This window comes from Pelophylax lessonae, assembly GCF_965119305.1.
Source record: "Pelophylax lessonae genome assembly, chromosome: 10".
Classification (NCBI taxonomy): domain Eukaryota; kingdom Metazoa; phylum Chordata; class Amphibia; order Anura; family Ranidae; genus Pelophylax; species Pelophylax lessonae.
The window spans coordinates 231688751-231702777 of NC_138777.1; positions in this window are offsets into that span (position 1 = coordinate 231688751).

Below are 14027 nucleotides of genomic sequence, written 5' to 3' on the forward strand. Positions count from 1 at the left end.
GATGTGTCAATTACTCTGCTTTTGCAAGGCCTAGAGCCCCTGGACCTTTTTGGATCCGGAAGAACTAATATTCTGTCAACACTTTGGGGGAGATTTACTAAAACTGGTGCACAAAGAATCTGCTGCAGCTCTGCATAGCAACCAATCAGCTTCCAGTTTTATTGGCAAAGCTTAATTGAACAAGCTGAAGCTGAAGTTAGGAGCTGATTGGTTACTTTGCACAGCTGCGCCAGATTCTGTGTACCCCAGTTTTAGTATATCCCTCCCCTTTATTATTTGGCATGCTGTAATACTTTAGTTAAGGTCCCTATGTGTTGCAATTCTTTTAATTCTCCAAAGGTATTCCTTTGTAAATGTTGATTACTTTGCTGTTACTCTGTTTAGCCTTATAAGTGCTGTTCATACTAGCTATGCAAAACTCAATAAAAATACAATAACGAAAAAAAAAAATATATATATATATATATATTGTATGGCTTCCTTATCTGTTAACAAACCACAAAATAAACATTGAAAAAATCTGATTACTAGAAAATGTAAACTTTAACAGGTATTTGAAATAAATTTGAGGTAGTGGAAATCCAGCAAAATAAATACAACTTATATATATGCTCTAACTAGCAGGGCCCTCTGATTCCAAATTGACTACCAAATCGTATTGTAACTGTAATGTCTGCCTTCATTATGTAAAGCACTGAGCAAACTGTTGGTGCTATATTAATCCTGTATAATTATATATATATATATATATATATATATATATATATATATATATATATATATATATATATATAGTGGTGTTTTCTTATAATACCACAATAACTATTTTACTTAACAATAGTTTTATATATATATATATATATATATATATATATATATATATATATATATATATATATATCTATATATATATATAGATATATATATATATTTATATATATATATATATATACATATATATATATATTTATATATATAAAACTATTGTTAAGTAAAATAATTATTGTGGTATTATAAGAAAACACCACTATATATATATATATATATATATATATATATACAAAAATAAAATACTTCTATTTGCATGGATGCTTGCCAATGCATATTGATTAAAAAAAATGTACCTTATTATTTCATATTTTTGGATAATAATGGGGCATTTTAATTAATGCATGTTATAGGTAATCATTTTAAAGTAATTAAGTCAAACAAAGATATGTTTGATTTTCATTGCTGCCATGCTGTGTTTGGTCTTCTTGGTTGGAAATGCTGCTTTCGAGACAAAGACTGTGACAATACTACATATTCCTTCAATTGCCTTATGACAAACGCAGCCGGCCATCAGTTCTTGTAAATCACAGGCCCTCTGGGTTGTATCTAGCATCAGTGATTGTGAAGCCTAAATTCGGAATTCAGTCTACGCCATCTCATCGTTATCACACGGCGTTGACACGGTTTTTTCGATATATACAAAATTGGTTAACATTTAAAAACACCTCCAATCAAATTTGAAAAATAAAATAAATAAAAAATACATATAAAATTTGTAAAAATAAATGAAATATCTTACATGACAAGCAGAAAAAAAATCTGTAAAAAAATTAAAAAATAAATGAAATATCTTACATGACAAGCAGAAAAAAAATCTGTAAAAAATAAAAAAATAAATGAAATATCTTACATGACAAGCAGAAAAAAATCTGTAAAAAAATTAAAAAATAAATTAAATATTTTACATGACAAGCATAAAAAAATCTGTAAAAAATTAAAAAATAAATTAAATATCTTACATGACAAGCAGAAAAAAATCTGTAAAAAATTAAAAAATAAATTAAATATCTTACATGACAAGCAGAAAAAATAAATCTGTTAAAAATTAAAAAAATAAATTAAATATCTTACATGACAAGCAGAAAAAAAATCTGTAAAAAATCAAAAAATAAATTAAATATCTTACATGACAAGCAGAAAAAAAAATCTGTAAAAAATCAAAAAATAAATTAAATATCTTACATGACAAGCAGAAAAAAAATCTGTAAAAAATCAAAAAATAAATTAAATATCTTACATGACAAGCAGAAAAAAAAATCTGTAAAAAATTAAAATCTAAAACAAAAATCCTTTAATGATAATCATTATTAATTAATATTATTAAATTTGGAAAAGCCAGATATTTGTTTTAATTACTGTAACAGTAAAAGTATTTCTTCAGAGATGCATTTTAAGTTGCTGGAATTATTCTGATGCTTTTTTTCTTGCACATATTTTTTGCACATTCTTAGACACAGCGCTGATTGTATATACATATTCTGATGCTACAGTATTCTGTAAAATAACAGTGTGTGTTGACAGAACATTGAGCAGGTATGATATCGGCGTAGCGAATGTAAAATAATCCATGTTTCTGTAATAAAAATGCTCCATCTATTTCCTGTGGTGTGTGCTGAGTGCATTGGGTAGTACCCCTGGAAGTGTCAGGGAAGAGGCTGTACATTCAGTAGTACAGATGCAGAGTAAGCAAGCAGCTATTGTAAAGTGTTTCTTTATCCAAGGGCCAGACCACACAGGCTCGCTCATTCAGAGCCCCCCACACACACACACATCATCCTTCTCTAGGGCTTTTTAAAGGCTCCACAGCCTAGGCGGTCTGCCTGATACTGCAGAGAAAAGCGGGCACCGGCTCTGGCAACCGTCCACATAATGGGGGCCTTAACAGAAAGATATAAATGCACAATACACTGTAATTGTCGCAGAGAGAGAAGCTTTGTAATCCTCTATAGCAATACACCTGACACCGCATGTAGGATGTGACGTTCATTCTACAGAGTTTGAAGCTGACCTCCTTCTTCCTTGTGATGATGCTTCAGCTACACGAAGCACATGTTCTACTTGACCTCAAATTCCTGACAGCTTTTCGAAATATAAACCTTCTCTTCCGGAAAAAAAGGACAATGGATAGACATGCAATAACCACTATTAGTTACATAGTAACCCTGGTTGGAAAAAGACACCAGTCCATCCAGTACAACCAATAGAAGAGGGAAAAAAATCATACAATCCCATATACACAATCCTATAATAGACATGCAATAACCACTATTAGTTACATAGTAACCCTGGTTGGAAAAAGACACCAGTCCATCCAGTTCAACCAATAAAAATGGGAAAAAAATTATACAATCCTATACAACCGTTGATCCAGAGGAAGGCAAAAAAAAACCCAGCAAAGCATGATCCAATTTACTACAGCAGGGGGAAAAGATTCCTTCCTGATCCCACGAGGGGCAATCAGATATTCCCTGGATCAACTTTACCTATAAATATTAGTATCCAGTTACTGTATATTTTTTGGGGGGGGAATACTGCGCTTCAGGGATAAAGTGTGTATCCCTGAAGCGCAGTACTCCCCCCCCAAAATATATATTCACCATACTGTCCAAGGTTGCAGTCAATATACGAGCAGCATTGGGGATAAAGATAGAATATTAACCTTCCAAGACAGCGCAAGAACCACACCCAAAAATTTGACTCAGTTACTGTATATTAACTACTTGCCGACCGCCCGCCGCGAACCGCCGTACCTGTATGGCGCTGTATGCAGGAGCGCTCCTGGGTGGCGCCATGCAGCTCATGCCCCCATTAGCCTGCGGGGAAGCTGACAAACAAGCTGACTCACTGAGAGAACAAAGGTCTGCTGTGTTTACAACAGCAGACCGTCGTTCCATCTCCCCGGGTCCGATCGCGGGTGGCCGGCGGCAATTGAAGCTGCCGGCCACCCGCGATCAGTCCCCGTGGAGAGAGAACGGCGGTCTGCTGTTGTAAACACAACAGACCGCTGTTCTCTCAGGAATCAGCACAGAGGGCCTGTAATCCTCCTATTTAGGAACACAGGTCTCTGTGTTGATTCCACAAGCCCATCCCCCTCACAGTTAGACAACACCCCCTAGGCTCACACCTAACCCTTAGATCGCCCCCCCCCCCCCCGAGTTAACCCCTTCCCTGCCAGTGTCATTATTACAGTAACAGTGCATATTTTTAGCACTGATTACTGAATAAGAAAGTCACTGATCCCCTCAAAAATGTCAGTTAGGTGTCTGATCTGTTTGCCGCAATGCCGCAGTCCCACTAAAAATCGCAGATCATCTCCATTACTAGTAAAAAAAATATAAATAAATAAAGATAACATAAATCTTTCCCCTAGTTTGTAGACGCGATAACTTTTGCTAAAGCCAATCAAAATACGCTTATTGGGTTTTTTTTTTTTTACCACAAATATCTAGCAGAATACAAATTGGCCTAAAAGGATTAAAAAAATTCGATTTTTACATTTTTTATATTGACAATGTTATATAGCAGAATGTGAAAAATATTGTTTTTTTTTTCAGAATTGTCGCTCTTTTTTTGTTAATAGCGCAAGAAATAAAAATCGCAGAGGTGATCAAATACCACCAAAAGAAAGCTCTATTTGTGGGGAAAAAAAGGACATCAATTCTATTTGGGTACAGCATCGCACGACCGCGCAATTGTTAGTTAAAATAATGCAGTGCCGAATTGCAAAAAATGGCCTGTTTATTAAGGGGGTAAAACCTTCCGGGGCTGAACTGGTTATGTACATGTAGGAAAGAATCCAAGCCTATTTTAAAGCAATCTACTGAGATGGGCAGAACCATCTCTGGAGGGAGTCTATTCCACTTTTTTACAGCTCTTACTGTGAAGAAACCTTTCTGCATTTGGAGACAAAATCTGTTTTCCTCTAGACGTAAAGAGTGCCCCCTTGTCCTCTGTGATGACCTTAAAATCATAGTTAAGGAAAGGGAGGTTAGAGGGATTGTAAAGGCAGAAGGTGCATTCTATGCAGTAAGATAAAAAAAAGCCTTCTGTGTGCTGCAGCCCCCCTAATACTTACCTGAGCCCCATCTTTATCCAGAGATGTTTCAGAAGTGTCTCAGCTACCCGGGACTCCCCTCCTGATTGGCTGAGACAGCAGCGCAGCACAATTGGCTCCAGCTGCTGTCAATCAAAGTCAATCAGCCAATCAGGAGAGAGAGGGGCAGGGCCAGGTCACAGTTCCATGTCTGAATGAACACAGGGAGCTGTGACTAAGCTTGGGTGCCCCCATCGCAAGCTGCTTGCTGTGGGGGGACTCAACGGGAGGGAGGGGCCAGGAGCACAAAAGAGGGAAGAGGGACCTGAGAAGAGGAGGATCCGGGCTATACAGAGGAGCGGAGGTAAGTATAACATGTTTGTTATTTTAAAAAAAACAAGACTTTACAATCACTTTAAAGTACATATAAACACAATTACTAAAATCTAATTTGAGTGTCTGCTTACACTAAAATCATGTATGATGATCCTGCCATGAAGGTCCTTGTCCCGGCACTTCCTGCATTGTCACCCTGTCTTAGGGTATGTTCACACAAGATGCAGTGGGGCTGCTTGGCTATTCCATCGCAGTCCCACCGCATGGACAAGACAAAAGGCTTTGTGTCCCTATGTACCCGGTTCACAGACAGTGGAGTGGATTTACTAAAGACAAAGACACCTCTGCAATAATTAAAGTGTTACTAAAGCCAGGACTCTGCAGTCACTATATCTGATCTCCCCAGGACTCTGCATTCACTATATCTGCTCTCCCCAGGACCCTGCATTCACTATATCTGCTCTCCCCAGGAGCCTGCAGTCACTATATCTGATCTCCCCAGGACCCTGCATTCACTATATCTGATCTCCCCAGGACTCTGCATTCACTATATCTGCTCTCCCCAGGACCCTGCATTCACTATATCTGATCTCCCCAGGACTCTGCATTCACTATATCTGGTCTCCCCAGGACTCTGCATTCACTATATCTGGTCTCCCCAGGACTCTGCATTCACTATATCTGATCTCCCCAGGACCCTGCATTCACTATATCTGATCCCCCCAGAACTCTGCAGTTACTATATCTGATCTCCCACAGTACACAGAGCATGAAAATGCAATTATTTTAGTAAATATAAACTGCTAAATACCTTTTCTCATCCGCAGTATATAGCAGTCTTGTGACTTCTATCAGTGTCTGGTTAAAGCTTGTAGGAGGAGTTTTCATTCTGCTCTGACTGTCCTATGAGTCTGCAGGACCCCTGACCCTCTGTCTGGACAGTGCTGATTGGCCCTGTGCTGATCACATGCACTCTCCCAAGAAAAAATAAAAACTCTCTAGCAATACACACCAAACTGAGCATGAGCAGAGTGACTCCAAGGCTCTGATATATCAGCAAATGGATTGAGTACTGAAGACAGGATCAAACAGCCTTTTTACACAACGCAGAGGATTAACCCCTTAGGTTCCACAGTGAGTATAACAATCATGTTTTACTGCATATACAGACTGATTTTACTGCTGTGGGTTTAGTAACACTTTAAATATATAATAATTGCTAAAGTGCACACAGAATTGAGTAATACATTGTATCAAAAGTTTGGACATGGACAGATATGCTTTCTTTTTTTTTTTTTTTTTATATAAATACCAATTTTTATTAAAAACATTTTTCAGTAAAAACTAAAAAAAAAAGCCATGTTCATGGTACTCTGCAAACAGTACTGAGCAAAATTAGGGCTCTTTCACACAGCCGCTCTGATTTTCTCCTCCGCTGCGGCACTTTTTTTTTTTTTTTTACGGACACGGATGACACTTGTGTCATCCGGTCCATATGTCCGCATATCATCCCATGCGTTTGCGGATGATATACGGACATAATGTAAGTCTATGGGGATTGTGGATGTCAGGGGATGACACCTCTGACATCCGATTTTGCGTCCTTTCCGTTTTTTAAACGGAAGAAAAATAGGGTTCTGTTCCGTTCCAAAAAAACAGAACAGAACTGAAAGGACGCAAATCAGATGTCAGCGGATGGTCATCCACTGACATCTGCAATCCAATTGACAAGCATTATGTTGGTATATCATCCGCAAACGGATGGGGTGATATACGGACATACGGAACGTCCGTGTGAAAGAGCCCTTACACACGAGGGTTGATTTACTAAGGGGAAATAGACTGTTTACCTCTGCAAGTGCAGTTGCGGTAAAGCTTCACTTTGCAAAGAATACCCAATCAAATGCAAGGAACACACTTGCACATGATTGGATGATGGAAGTCAGCAGAACTTCCCCTTATTTACTAAGCTCTGGAGCAACTGCGCTTGCAAAGTGCACAGTCTATTTGCCTTTAGTAAATCTACCTCAGTCTGTGCAAAAAGAAATTACTTTTTTGGGCACAACAATCTACTTCCTTACACGGGGGGGGGGGGGGGGGGGGGGTTTGGGGATTTAGTAAAGAGCTAAAGCATGCAAAATCTGGTGCTGCCTAGAAACCAATCAGCTTTAAGGTTTTATTGTCAAAGCTTAATTGAACAAGCTGAAAACCTGGAAGCTGATTGGCTACCATACATAGCTGCACCAGATTTTGCACTCTCCAATTTTAATAAATCCACCCCTTTATTATTAGTCATGCTGTAATACTTCTTCTATGGTCCCCATGTCTCCAGTCTTAGTAAATCAACCCCACCGTGTAGTGGCCAGTTGAACTTTATGAGATGTCGGTTCGACATTTCATTAAAATTAATAAAAAAGTGAACAGTGCAATGCGCCAAGATCAGCGCATCAGCACTGCACTGATCCGGCGGGACCTCAACACACACCAGCCACTATGTTGTAATGTGGGTTAGTCCTTACATGCATACAAGTGTCCGTTTCTGCAAACATTACACAAGTACGGTCCACTTTTGTTCCCACAAGAAAGATTGCTCAGACAAAATGCCATACAGGTGAGTGCAGAAAGTGGCAGCAGGAGATCGGCTGAACTGATATGCAACAAAGGATGAAGAAGAAAAGGTGAAAAAGTATTTTCTACAAAAAAAAGGGCAGTTGTTTATTAAACTAAATGCCATCCAGTTGGGATTTACATGTATTTGTTTTAATTCTTTATTTAACCACTGACCAGACCCTGTACATATACTGCGGCAGGTCGGCAGGTTCCCGCGAAACGACATACCCGTACATCGCTTCATGGGGGCGCGCGTGTGCCTATTCGCCAGAGGGGAAGCTGATCAGCGGGTTCAGCATCGGCAATTGCCACCGGGCACCCGCGATCGCTCCCCGTGAAGACAAAATGGCGGTCTGCTGTTGTAAATACGGCAGACCGCTGTTCTGTAAGCAATGAACACAGGGGATCCTGTGTTCACCTTTTTCAGGAACATAGGTCCCTGTGTTCATTCCATAAGTCCCTCCCCCTCACAGTTAGAAAATACCCCCTAGGGACACATTTAACCCTTTGATCGACCCTGGTTTAACCCCTACCCTGCCAGTGTCATTAGTACAGTAACAGTGCATATTTTTAGCACTGATTACTGTAGTGATGTCACTGGTTCCCCCAAAAGTGTCAAAAATGTCAGTTAGGTGTCCGATCTGTCCGCCGCAATGTCGCAGTTCTGCTAAAAATCGCAGATCGCAGCCATTACTAGTAAAAATAAATAAAAATAACATAAATCTTTACCCTAGTTTGTAGACGCGATAACTTTTGCGCAAACCAATCAATATACACTTATTGGGATTTTTTTTTACCAAAAATATGTCGCAGAATACAAATTGGCCTAAAATGATGAAAAATTCTATTTTTTTATTTATTTTTTTATTGGGAATGCTATATAGCAGAAAGTGAAAAATATTGTTTGTTTGTTTTTCCAGAATTTTAGATTTTTTTGTTTATAGCGCAAAAAATAAAAATCTCAGAGGTGATGAAATACCACCAAAAGAAATCTCTATTTGTGGGGAAAAAAAGAACATCAGTTTTATTTGGGTACAGCGTCGCACGACCACGCATTAGTCAGTTAAATAAATAAAAATATTAAATAAAATAATGCAGTGCAGAATTACAAAATTGGCCTGGTTATTAAGGGGGGACCTTAATAACCAGTCCAGAAGTGATTAAAGATTTTACAAAAAAGCAAGAAGAAAATACCAAACAGAGCCCTTTTATTAGCAACCGATGGGGCATAGCAAGTTTTACAAAGAAATGACAAAAGAAATACATGGGAAACCTTTGGAAGATAAGGCAATGTCCATGGAAAAGTACGTTCAGTACATCAAGGGTGAGAATATTATCATACCTGTCCCCATATGCAACTACAGACCTCATTGCTGAACAGAATTAGGTTGAAGGGGTACGTCTGCCACTTAATTTACATGTATTTTAATGTGTGGCTGTCCAGTGGACATGGAACTACAACCCCCAGGGAATCTGGTCAGCCTTTGGCTCGTACCGCAAAGGCTGGAGAGCCATATGTTGGAAACAACTGATTTAACCACTTAAAGACCAGGCTTTTCCTGGCATTTTTTACATGTAAAAATCTGTATTGTCTGCTAGAAATCTACTTAGAACCCCCAAACATTATATTTTTATATAGAATAAAATGGCGATTGTTGCAATTTTTTATGTCACACCGTATTCGCCCAGCGGTTTTTCAAACACAATTTTTTTTTTGGGAAAAAATACCGTTTTTTTTTATGCTAACACAATATATATCCCAATGTTTTGTTAATGTATAAAAGATGACATTGTGCTCAGTAAATAAATACCTAATATGTCACACTTTAAAATTGCGAACACTTGTGGAATTGCGACAAACTACGATACTTAAAAATCTCCATCGGCAACGCTTTAAAAATTTTAACAGGTTTCCTGTTTAGAGTTACAGAGGAGGTCTAGCGCTAGAACTATTGCTCTCGATCTAATGATCGCGGCGATACCTCACATGTGTTGTGCGAACACCATTTACATATGCATGCGTAACTAAAGTATGGCGCTTTACATTTTTTTTTCTTTTTTATTAGATTTTTTTTTTACACCGTCCCTTTATTTTTTTTTTTTTTATCACTTTTATTCCCATTACAAGGAATGTAAATATCCTTTGTAATAGTAATCATTTATATCTAAAACAAGGTGCGTACAAGAGCAAAACCCACATAAGCACTAGCAGCGCTAAGTAACCTATCTACAAAAAGGTCAGCGGATATATAGCTATATACATTAGCAAGTGGATCCTTATGGACCAATGTTGTTAAAGGCCCTCAGTAGAAGTCCCTGCAGACGAAACGCGTCAGGGCGTGAGCACGCGGTCTAGTTTGGTACATTTAGAATATCCTAGGAGTCCCCGGGTCACGCCATCAGAGTCCGGACGTATTTGGGATATTGCTGGCAGGATCACCCATATCGTGCGGCTCAGTGGGGACAACGTTGACGGCGGGTAGACCGGGATATTGCCTTGGACATGTACTTCTGCCTGATTATGTTTCATCCCATGTGAGTGTGATTTTAATTATAAATAAAAGTTTAGTGTGTGCATATTACGCTATGGGTCCCTGTCGTTCTCTTTGCATGTGAGAGGAGAGGAGGAGGTGCTGACCATTGCTCTATCAGTTGGAGTTGAATCCCAAGGAGGATCGCCATTTTAAACTGGAGGATCTCTGGTTGGATAAAGCGCTTTACCCAAGTGCTAAGGGTACGTGTGCACACTATAGGGGGGAGCACAGCGGTGTGGTGAAGGATTTTGGTGGTTGCTGTGGGAACAGCAAGGAAGATTCTGTGTTATACAGCACTGGTTCTTACCATTTACATCTAAACACTAAGTCTTCCATACACCTTGTTTTTTGCAGGACTCCCACCCCAAAAAAAACTTTTTATGGACTTTAACAACATTGGTCCATAAGGATCCACTTGCTAATGTATATAGCTATATATCCGCTGACCTTTTTGTAGATAGGTTACTTAGCGCTGCTAGTGCTTATGTGGGTTTTGCTCTTGTACGCACCTTGTTTTAGATATTGGTAAGATATAGCAGCTGCTTCCTGCTGATATTGGCTTTATGTGATTTAACACCTTGCAGAGTTGTTAGGTGTTCAGTGTCTATTTTATTGAGCATTGCATGACACCTAAGCGCTGAGTGGGTTGGACGGGAACTTTGGTTCTCTCTCACTCCTTTTTTGCACAGTAATCATTTATAGGTAAAGTTGATCCAGGGAACATCCAATCTATTTTTTTTCAACCAGATTAACTTTGTAACTATGTAATAGAAATAAATAATGACAGGTCCTCTTTATGGATAGATGTGGGGTCTATAAGATCTCACATCTCTCCTCTAGCTTTGAAAGCAAAAGATCAAAACATATATTTTTGATCTTTTGCTGTAAGGAAAAAAAAAAAAAAAAAAAAATTTACTTCCACCCTATATCGGAAGTGACATCATCATGTCACTCCGGACCTCCTAGACCAGGGGTCTTCAAACTATGGCCCTCCAGTTGTTCAGGAACTACAATTCCTATCATGTCTAGTCATGTCTGTGAATGTCAGAGTTTTACAATGCCTCATGGGATGTGTAGTTCCCGCAACAGCTGGACATAGATCATGGAGGTGATCAGAGATGATCTGGTCTGTGTTCAGCACTGTGACCATCTGTGTGAACCGTCGCATCATTTCCCAGGCTTGCAAGTAAGGACGGTAAGCAAAAGAAACACTGGTGAGCGGCGAGGGGTAAGGGGACGCTTCTGAAAGTGATCTAGCGGTCACTTAGCTGCTCAGACTGCTTTCATGGGAAAGAGAATTACCAGCTGAAAAAAAAATATATGCCGGAGTTATGACTTGCAATGCCCAGTGTATATATACGTAATGTGGTCAGCATCTTAAAGCAGAGTTCTGGTCTCGGGGGTCAATTTTAGCTAAAAATACCCCCGGGACAGTCAGGGCTAGTACATTCCATAATGGATAGCCTCTGAACTGTCCTGGGTCGCACTTACCTGTAAGAAGAAATACTTACCTTGAAAATTTCTTCTCCCGTGCTGCCATCTCAGGTGTGGGCAGCTGAAGCCACAGCGTTCCTCTTCGTGTCCTCTTCCGTGTCCTCTTCGTGACATCGGAGTCCCACAATGCACTGCACCGGCCCCGCTCGTCACTTCCGATGCAGACGCAGCATCCCTGCACAGCTTCTGGGTATGCCCAGAAGCTGTTTAGCAGTGAATACCGCGCCTGCACTGGAAGTGACGAGCGGGGCCGGTGCAGGCGCATTGATTCCTGGGAGCGATGATGTTCAGCTCCCAGGAATCATCGCAAACCGGAAGTGACGGTGCGGGCCGCGGCCGCATAGGAAGAAAGTGGAACGAAGGTAAGTATATTTTCTTCTATAATAAGGTAAGTGACCAAATAAAAAAATAGCCATTATCCATTTCTTTTTCAGGTTCCCCTTAGCAAGCGGATGGCCCAAAATCGATTTTATCGATTTTGAGGTTGGAACTCCGCTTTAAAGAAAAGTAGAAGTTGACTAATAAGATGGCATATCTGTCAAAGTTCAAACTATTGATACAATGTAATACTGAATTCTGTGTGCATTTTAGCAATTATTATTTGCAGTATTTAAAGCATTTGTTGTTACCCCAACACTGCATATTCCTGATATGTGGCTGCTGTACCATGTACTTGTATGGGGAAATCTTCTATTCTATTTGTATTGCTTCCTTTGTGTGAAATCCCTGCTGTTCCAGCCAGTTCCACTGCTTTTCTTTACAAACTAAGCAGGAGAGCACAGCAGGGTCAGTTCCCTAGCTATGACTGCTCTCCTCCAATGATCAGACTTGTCCTTACATGCCCCCCGCTGCATAGCCATTGACTGGGAAGCTCAGTGTGCTGCTGCTTCTCCTCCCCACTCCCCCTAGCTCTTATGCAGCTCAGAACAAAGGGATCACTTATGAAAAAAAAAGGGAAAAAAGGGTATTTAGATTGTAATTTTATATCTATACACAAATATTTTGCCTTTCATTTCTATTTTAACCACTTAAGCACCAGGCCTATTTCTGGCACATGTTGTTTACAAGGTAAAATCAGTATTTTTAGCTAGAAAATTACTTAGAACCCCAAAACATTATATATACTGTATATTTTTTAGCAAAGATTCTGGAGAATAAAATGGCGGTCGTTGCAATATTTTTTGTCACGCACAGCTCTGTTTCAAACGCAATTTTGTTGGAAGAAATACATTTCACTGCATTTAAAAAAACTAAACAGTAAACTTAGCCCAAATTTTTTGTAGACTGTGAAAGATGATTTCACGCCGAGTAAATAGATACCTAATATGTTACGGTCTAAAATTGCGCACACTCGTGGAATGGCCACAAATTAGGGTACCTAAAAATCTCCTTAGGCGGCGTTTAAAATTTTTTATCGGTTACCATTTTAGAGTTACAGTGTAGGTGTCTTTTTAGAAATATTTCTCTCGCTCTGGCGATCACGGCAATACCTCACATGTGTTGTTTGAACAACGTTTGCATTTGCAGGAGCGACTTACGTATGTGTTTTCTTTTGTGCGTGAGCTCATGGCACCTGGGCGCTTTAAAAAATTTGTTTTTCTTTTGTTTTAATTAACTTTTTTTTTTTTAGCACTGTTTTTAAAAAACAAAAATCTGATTACTTTTATTGTTGTCACAAGGAATGTAAACATCCCTTGTGACAGTAATAGGTAGTGACAGGTACTCTTTATGGAGGGATCAGGGGTCTAAAAAACCCCAAACCCCTCCACTGCACTTCAAAGTATTTAAAATGCCCAAATCGGCATTTTTGAATACTGACAGTTTTTTAAAGCCGCCGAGTAAACCGGAAGTGGCGTCATGACCTTGCTTCCAGGTTAATATATCAGAGACCCAATCAAAGCCAAATCCAGCTTTGTTTGGGACTCCAAACAGGCGGCGGACATGCCGGCTGATTGCTGGAGTTTCCCGGTGGGATGGGAGACCCGGGTAGAGCCGCGGAAGGCGGTGGGAGGGGGGGGGCCTCACCTCCCGCTCGCTGGGATGACGGCCGAGTGGCTCCTGAGCCACATCGGCTGTTATTTTCTGAAAGCAGACCGCCGGCTCTAAAGAACGGTATCGGGGTGATGCCTGCCGCTGCAGATCATCCCGCTACAACCACTTCTCTGAGCCGACATACAGGTACATCGATT